This window comes from Balaenoptera borealis (genome assembly GCF_965194805.1).
Source record: "Balaenoptera borealis genome assembly, chromosome: 1".
In the NCBI taxonomy this organism is placed as follows: Eukaryota; Metazoa; Chordata; class Mammalia; order Artiodactyla; family Balaenopteridae; genus Balaenoptera; species Balaenoptera borealis.
This window is the reverse complement of record NC_138860.1, coordinates 115060671-115068837: the sequence shown is the minus strand read 5'-3', so window position 1 is coordinate 115068837 and position 8167 is coordinate 115060671.

Genomic DNA, 8167 nt, shown 5'->3' with positions numbered 1-8167 from the left:
TGGATGTGGAATCCATGGATATAGAGGGCCAACTGTAATGAGTCTCCCTACATTTTCTCTTTGTGCATGTGTATGTATGTGTCTTTTGTTGTTGTTTTTAGCAGTTTTACTGTAATGTGCCTGGGTGTGGTTTTCTCTATGTTTGGGGGTTTAGAGATTCTTGAATCTGTGGCTTGATATCTTTCATCATTTTATAAAATTCTGGCAATTATTTCTTTGAATATTGCTTCTATTCTATAGAGTCTCTTTTCTACTGGGACTACAATTACACACTTGATGTATCTTTTCATTAATCCTGCTAGTCCTTTATCTCTTCTCCTATAATTATCATCCTCATTGACTTCATCTTTTTTTAACTGACATATCTTCCAGTTCATTAATCCTTTCTTCAACTCTGTTCATTCATTTCTTAAACCCACATATTGCTATCTTAATTTGTTTTTGTATTATTCAGCTATAAAATATATATTTAATTTTTTAAACAACTTTATTGGAGTATAATTGCTTCACAATGGTGTGTTAGTTTCTGCTGTATAACAAAGTGAATCAGCTATACATATACATATATCCCCATATCCCCTCCCTCTTGCATCTCCCTCTCACCTTCCCTATCCCACCCCTCTAGGTGGACACAAAGCACCGAGCTGATCTCCCTCTGCTATGCGGCTGCTTCCCACTAGCTATCTATTTTACATTTGGTAGTGTATATATGTCCATGCCACTCTCTCACTTTGTCCCAGCTTACCCTTCCCCCTCCCCGTGTCCTCAAGTCCATTCTCTATGTCTGCATCTCTATTCCTGTCCTGCTCCTAGGTTCTTCAGAACCATTCTTTTGTTTTGTTTTTTTAGATTCCATATATATGTGTTAGCATACGGTATTTGTTTTTCTCTTTCTGACTTAACTTCACTCTGTATGACAGTCTCTAGGTGCATCCACCTCACTACAAATAACTCAATTGCATTTCTTTTTATGGCTGAGGAATATTCCATTGTATATATGTGCCTTATATTCTTTACCCATTCATCTGTTGATGGACACTTAGGTTGCTTACATGTCCTGGCTATTGTAAATAGAGCTTCAATGAACATTGTGGTACATGTCTCCTTTTGAATTATGGTTTTCTCAGGGTATATGCCCAGTAGTGGGATTGTTGGGTCACATGGTAGTTCTATTTTTAGTTCTTTAAGGAACCTCCATACTGTTCTCCATAGTGGTTGTATCAATTTACATTCCCACCAACAGTGCAAGAGGGTTCCCTTTTCTCCATACCCTCTCCAGCATTTATTGTTTGTAGATTTTTTGATGATGGCCATTCTGACCGGTGTGAGATGATATCTCATGGTAGTTTTGATTTGCATTTCTCTAATGATTAGTGATGTTGAGCATCCTTTCATGTGTTTGTTGGCAATGTGTATGTCTTCTTTGGAGAAATGTCTATTTAGGGCTTCTGCCCATTTTTGGATTGGGTTGTTTGTTTTTTTGATATTGAGCTGCATGAGCTGCTTGTATATTTTGGAGATTAATCCTTTGTAGTTGCTTCATTTGCAAATATTTTCGCCCATTCTGAAGGTTGTCTTTTTGTCTTGTTTATGGTTTCCTTTGTTGTGCAAAAGCTTTGAAGTTTCATTAGGTCCCATTTGTTTATTTTTGTTTTTATTTCCATTTCTCTAGGAGGTGGTTCAAAAAGGATCTTGCTGTGATTTATGTCATAGAGTGTTCTATGTTTTCCTCTAAGAGTTTTATAGTGTCTGGCCTTACATTTAGGTCTTTAATCCATTTTGAGTTTACTTTTGTGTATGGTGTTAGGGAGTGTTCTAATTTCATTCTTTTACATGTAGCTGTCCAGTTTTCCCAGCACCACTTATTGAAGAGGCTGTCTTTTCTCCATTGTATATTCTTGCCTCTCTTATGAAAGATAAGGTGTGTGTGGGTTCATCTCTGGGCTTTCTATCTTGTTCCATTGATCTATATTTCTGTTTTTGTGCCAGTACCATACTGTCTTGATTACTGTAGCTTTGTAGTATAATCTGAAGTCAGGGAGCCTGATTCCTCCAGCTCCATTTTTCTTTCTCAAGATTGCTTTGGCTATTCAGGGTCTTTTGTTTTTCCATACAAATTGTGAAACTTTTTGTTCTAGTTCTGTGAAAACTGCCATTGGTAGTTTGATAGGGATTGCACTGAATCTGCAGATTGCTTTGGGTAGTATAGTCATTTTCACAATGTTGATTCTTCCAATCCAAGAACATGGTATATCTCTCCCTCTGTTTGTATCATCTTTAATTTCTTTCATCAGTGTCTTATAGTTTTCTGCATATAGGTCTTTTGTCTCCCTAGGTAGGTTTATTCCTAGGTATTTTATTCTTTGTGTTGCAATGGTAAATGGGAGTGTTTCCTTAATTTCTCTTTCAGATGTTTCATCATTAGTATATAGAAATGCAAGAGATTTCTGTGCATTAATTTTGTATCCTGCTACTTTACCAAATTCATTGATTAGCTCTAGTAGTTTTCTGGTAGCATCCTTAGGATTCTCTACGTATAGCATCATGTCATCTGCAAACAATGACAGTTTTACTTCTTTTCCAATTTGGATTCCTTTTATTTCTTTTTCTTCTCTGACTTCTGTGGCTAAAACTTCCAAAACTATGTTGAATAATAGTGGTGAGAGTGGGCACCCTTGTCTTGTTCCTGATCTTAGTGGAAATGGTTTCAGTTTTTCACCATTGAGAAAGATGTTGGCTGTGGGTTTGTCATATATGGCCTTTATTATGTTGAGGTAAGTTCCCTCTATGCCTATTTTCTGGAGAGTTTTTATCATAAATGGGAGTTGAATTTTGTTGAAAGCTTTTTCTGCATCTATTGAGATGATCATATGGTTTTTCTCCTTCAATTTGTTAATATGGTTTATCTCATTGATTGATTTGCATATATTGAAGAATCCTTGCATTCCTGGGAAAAACCCCACTTGATCATGGTGTATGATCCTTTTAATGTGCTGTTGGATTCTGTTTGCTAGTTAAAATATATACTTAAGTTAATTTTATAGATTGAATTTATCTGCTGAGTTTATCAATTTTTTCTTTTCTACAACATATTAAACATAATTTTTTCAGATTCCTTAATAACTGAAATGTCTGGATTTCTTGTTGATACTTTTATTTCTATTTTTTTCCTCCTCTGTTTTCAGTCATTTGTTTTTGCCTTCTAATACGCCTTTAAAAAAAATTAAATCCCAGACATTGTGTTTGAAACATGGAGAAAATTTTAGGCCCTTGGTAATGTTATTTTCTTCCAGAATTAATGTATATTTGCATCTGGAAGGCAATTTTGGCTTGGAAAAAAGTCTCCTTAATACAAGGATTTGAAGTTAGGTTGCAGTTATTATGAGACTGGTCTGTTTCAGGTTTGCCCTAACTCCTAGAATATAGGCCTTGAGTGGTCTGGAGTGTTACACAAAGCCCTATATCTTGGAAGATTCCAAACTTAAATTTTTGTCTCTTCAGCCCCATAAAACTGCAGCCTCTTGGTTGTTCCTTATAAATCAAAGAGAAAAGCAAAGCTTCATGTCTTCATGTCACTCTGTACTTCCCTTCTGTCAAAGGTCTTGGTCTCTTAAATCTTGATTGTCTTGGTAGCTCTATTACATCTTCAAATAGATCTTTTACAAATGTTTTATACAGCTCTCCTAGCTGATCTTAGTGAGACAAATAATCAGCCAGAGCCAAAGAGAAACACTCACCTCTAAAGCTTTTAGACCTGTAACTCACCTTTACCCTTTAGTGTTGGGGTTTTGTTTTGTGTTTTGTCTCCAAATTCAGAGTTTCTCTGGTACAATTTATCCAGAAAACATTCCTTTGATCTCCTACATAGAAAGTAAGTTGTCTGGCTAGGTGGAGAGAGAAACTAGGGTTTCAACATTGCTATTTAAGGAATTTTAACTAGTTGCCTTGATGTCAACACTACTTGTCAAACAACCTGCCCCCACTTCCCATACTACACACACACACAAACACACACAGACACACAAAGACACACACACACACACACACACACACACACACACACACACACACACCTGTGATACCCAGAGTCTCCAAGTCTGAATCTTCCCAGAGTTCTGCAAAGTGAGTCATTTACTTATTGTTCTCTCCCTCTGTGCAGGCTTTAGGCTGAGTAGTTTCCTCTACTCTGCTAAGGTAGTTACCACTTCTACATCAATTTTTGTGATTACAAAAATGTGTTGAAATCTCTCATTCTTTTATATTTCCTTTTCCATTTTCTTTGACCTTGTGGTTTATATCTACTTTTGTTGTCATTTTGTTGAGTTTGGGACTAGAAAGGAGATAAATGTGTGCGACTGATTTGCCATGTTATCTAGAAGTTCTCCACATGGTATTTTATCAAACAATGTAACTAGGTAGGCATTATCCATAGTAGCAATATAAGCAGCTGAGCAAGACAGTGTTCTTTTACATCTGGGCCATTTCATGCACTTATTTTAAAAAGAGATTTCCCAGTAGATATTTAAGTTTACAACCCCTGCTACAATGGAATTGGAAATAGTGCATTTTCAAGTGTCTTCTCTCCTCAAAAGATATATTTTATTTTTCCTTTTTTTTTTCTTTTAAAAGAAGAGAGGCAGATATAGAGAGGAAAATAAGGAGAGAGAACATAATGGATCTGAGATATGAAAGTCAGAACACATTTACTTTCTACTTAAAAGGTATTAGGGGTTTATAGTTGGAAAGTTTCTATCTGAAGGAAGAGTTCCAAACTACTGCGATGTTTGGTCAAGATTTTTCTAGCTCTATTTACTAAGCAGATAGTATTGTTAATATGGAATGTTTGAATCATAAAATGTTAGAGATGGAAGGAATTTAGAGGTCATCTAGCTTGAATTCCTTGTTTTAGATATGAATAAACTGGACCCCAGAAAGAGTAACTGGTTTGCCCCAAATCAGTCAGCTAGCAGTGTGGCACAGTAGGTAAAAGCCATGGCCAAGAGCCACACAGAACTGGAATTTAGTCATGGCCCTGCAACTCAATACCTCTGAGACCTTGGGAAATTAACATTCCTTTTTGGAGTGCCAGAATTCTCATTTGTAAAACTGGAATAATAACGGTATGTAGGATAGCTATAAAATTTAAATGAGACAGTACGCTTTTAAATAGTTAAGGAATTATTTGACATATTGTAGTAACACCAATAAATATTAGTTATTATTGGTAATTACAATTGGCCAGTGGCAGAACTGAGTCAAACTAAGATGACTTCTGACTCTTGATTCAAAAACTTTTCCAGGCTTCCCTGGTGGCGCAGTGGTTGAGAGTCTGCCTGCCAATGCAGGGGACGTGGGTTTCAGCCCTGGTCCGGGAGGATCCCACATGCTGCGGAGCAACTGGGCCCGTGCGCCACAACTGCTGGGCCTGCACTCTAGAGCCTGCAAGCCACAACTACTGAGCCCGTGTGCCACAACTACTGAAGCCTGCACACCTAGAGCCCGAGCTCTGCAACAGGAGAGGCCACTGCAGTGGGAAGCCTGCAGACTACAATGAGGTGTGGCGTCCACTCGCCGCAACTAGAGAGAGCCACACGCAGCGGCAAAGACCCAATGCAGCCAAAAATAAATAATAAATAAATAAATAAATATATTAAAAAAAAAAAAAAAAAACTTTTCCAGTACCATTATTATTTACCTCAGGCAGTATCCTGGGGTATATGCTCTGTGTAATCTGGGTCACTTCTGTTACTTTCTTGTTTCCTTACTCTTATTTAACTATGACATAATAATGGTGTCAATGGTACATAGGAGGTACATATTAGGTTTCCATTGAAATAAATTCTTTTGAGACTCAATTGACAGCATTTGTTGTATGTAGTAAACTCTTCTTGGTAGAACATGGCAAATTGTTATGAGGAAAGTAACTAAATGAATTCCACTTAAGAAACTAGGCTCTAAAATCTCATAAAATGAGCTTGGAAGTGTAAACTGATATGAGTTTTTGGAGGGCAATTTTGCAATAGACATTCAATGGTTTAAAAATGAGTATAAATCCATAAAACTCTAAGAAAATAATAAGAAAAAGGATCTTATATGAGATGTTTATTTTAATATTACTTATTGAAATATAATACTAAACATTTTTGAAAAATGTCTAACTAGGGGATTTATGAAATATATTATAGCACATTTATATTATGGACCATAACGTGTCATTTAAAAATCCTACTGTATGACAATATTTAATTGCATAGGAAAATATATTATTTAGTAAAAACAGTTGGTTATCAAAAAGTATTTACTATATGGTTCCAATTTATAGTACATAATCAACCTCTATCTCCCTCTCTCTGATCTGACCCATTTTATCACTGTGGTATTAATAAGGTACCATTTCTTTTAATATTTAAATTATTTTCCAACACTAAATACTACCCAGTTCTCAGAAACTCTTTATCTCTCTTCAAAGCTGCACCTCACAAATGGCTATTGTCAGACATTTTTGCCTTTGAAAACACATGGCCTGCATTATCTAACAAGTTTGTTTACTATCCCTCTCATCTATGTGTATGTTCTTTGAAGGCAGTTTCCTAGAAACTGTGTCCTTCCACTATTGTATGCCCAGGACTTAGCACAAAAGGAAATAAAAAATATTTTTTCAATTAATAAATTAACACATAAATGAGGGAATGGATCCTTGGCCACTGCAACAGTAATTTCACTGCTGTTCTAGCAGTATTTTCTAGGTATGGGAATGGCAACAGGAAAAGGAGGTTTATCATCCAGTGTTATAGTCAGTGATGGTTAACAAATGCCACCTAAATTAGCATAGGTTCCAGAGGCATTAAGTGTTCCTTCAGAATGAACCCTGCTACTCATTCAATGTTTTATTTAGCATTGGGTATTCCTTGCCAAAATTCATTTGGTGTATTTAGCAGTTAGCTATTGCTGCTTAACAAACTACTTCAAAACTTAGTGGCTTAAAACAAACATCTATGATTTATCTCATGATAGGCCAAAGCAAGCCATACAGTGAAACCCAGAGGCAGTGTGAGGAGTTACCCAAGAGTTTTGATAGAGTCATAAACAAATTAGAGGTCAATACTTAATCATCAACCATAATCTTTTCTCTAGTCCTATTTTATGCCCTTTCCACATACAAATACATTCCCTCTCAAAACCCCCCAAAGTCCCATCTAATCATGGCATTAGGCTCCAGGTTGCTATAGCAGTTTTCTTGCCATTTTTTCCAACTTCTACCCACTGCTCAATCCCCAAACCAATGCCACCCATCTTGGTTTTTGTTATAGAAGGTCCTCACTCCTTAGTACAGTGTTAGTTTGTTTTTGCCATATCACAAACATCAAAAACTTAGTGATTAAAACATGTATTTAATTCATGATTCTCAGGGAGAGCCTTAATTCTGGCCTGGGATGGCTGATCTCTGCTGGGATTTCTCAAGCATCTGCAATGGGTTTGCAGGGCAGCTGGAACCTGGGTGATCTAGGAGGGCTTCACTCCTCACAGTTGGTAGCTGTGCCACTTACCCCTCACCAGCCAGCAGGCTAGCCCAGGATCTCGCCCATGGTGGCAGTGACCTAAGAACAAGAGGGGACAAACCCCATGTGCAAGCTGCTTTTAAGTCTCTGCTTACTTCACATTTGTTATTGCCCATGGGCCAAAGCAAGTCACAGTCACATGGCCAAGTTCAGAATGAGCATGAGAGGGGACAACCCCAGGGAACGGATACCAGAAAGCATGAACAAAGTGGGGGCCATGACTTAAACAAATTACTACACCTGGTCTCCTGTTGTTATGTATCATCATTGTACATTCAATGTTGAAGCACTGTTTCTAAAGAATGACCACCAGGCCAGGCAGCTGAGTCAAAGGTAGTATCTCATTTCAGTCATGCATTTTGTAGAAACCAGTTTTTCTCCTTCCTGCCCAGTCCCAGGCTAAAGGGCCTTGCTTTGAACAAAGTCATCAATATAGACTACCTTATGGAGAGAATACCCTCTGGGGAGCTTCAGTATATTTTTCCAGCAGAAAGCTTTAGCCTGGATCAACTTAGTCTATGAGACTAGTTCTAATAATGCTAGATATCAAAAAGCAAAAGGCCTAGATTTTAATTTCTTTCTTCCTAGGAGGAAGAAAATTTGACCCC